Source organism: Pteropus alecto, unplaced genomic scaffold (genome assembly GCF_000325575.1).
Source record: "Pteropus alecto unplaced genomic scaffold, ASM32557v1 scaffold118, whole genome shotgun sequence".
In the NCBI taxonomy this organism is placed as follows: Eukaryota; Metazoa; Chordata; class Mammalia; order Chiroptera; family Pteropodidae; genus Pteropus; species Pteropus alecto.
This window is the reverse complement of record NW_006440654.1, coordinates 1,954,523-1,955,339: the sequence shown is the minus strand read 5'-3', so window position 1 is coordinate 1,955,339 and position 817 is coordinate 1,954,523.

Sequence of the window (817 nt, the reverse complement as noted above, 5' to 3'; positions counted from 1 at the left end):
TTCTCAGATACCAAAGAGACAGGGCCCGGCCGCGTGGGGGCCAGTGGGGGGCCAGGCCCTCCCCATCCTGGAGCGTCCTTGCCAAACGACCGCCTTCCGCGGCCCCCAGCCCGCGGCCACCTGAGAGGTGGCCCCCCTGGGAGCGGCCTGCTGTCCCCGTGCCAGGGCAGAGGGAGGTGGCAGCCATCGTGCACCTGCTTTGAAATGCAAAAAATTCTATTCTGTTGAGTGAAAGAGAATAAATAAAGATGAATTAATACGTGAAACGCTGCACTGACCCGTGGCGTCTGCTCTCGGGGCTCCCGACTGCCCCACTGTCCTCCAGCCGCTTCAGAGAGGACCCTCGGGGTCCACTGGTGAGAGCGAGGAGGTCCCCAGGCTCAGGCCCACGGGACGCCGCTCGGGCAGACGGGCAGGTGGACAGACGGGGTTCGGCCTCCGTTACGGGAGCTGTGACGCATACCTGGGGTCCCCCACGGTGTCAGGCGGCCGAGCTGCTGAGGCCCCCCGGCCCTGCTCACTCTCCGGGCCCCTGGTGTGTTGGAGACGCAGTGGCTTCCCGCCGTTCGTCGGTCATGGGCCGTGAGCCCAAGTGCAGACGGTCCCACACGCTCCCCGCCCGCGCTGAGGAGCATCAGTCACAGGGCGTGGCCGGCGGTGACCTGGACACCCTGTGGGACCGCCAACCCCCGAGCCCAGGACAAGACCGTCCTCAGCGCCCCCTTCTGCTCACGGGCTCGTCCGTTCACAGTCCTGCAGCAGCCACGCCACCCAACTGTCCCCACAGCTCGGTCTAGGACACAGCCAGGAGGCCGCA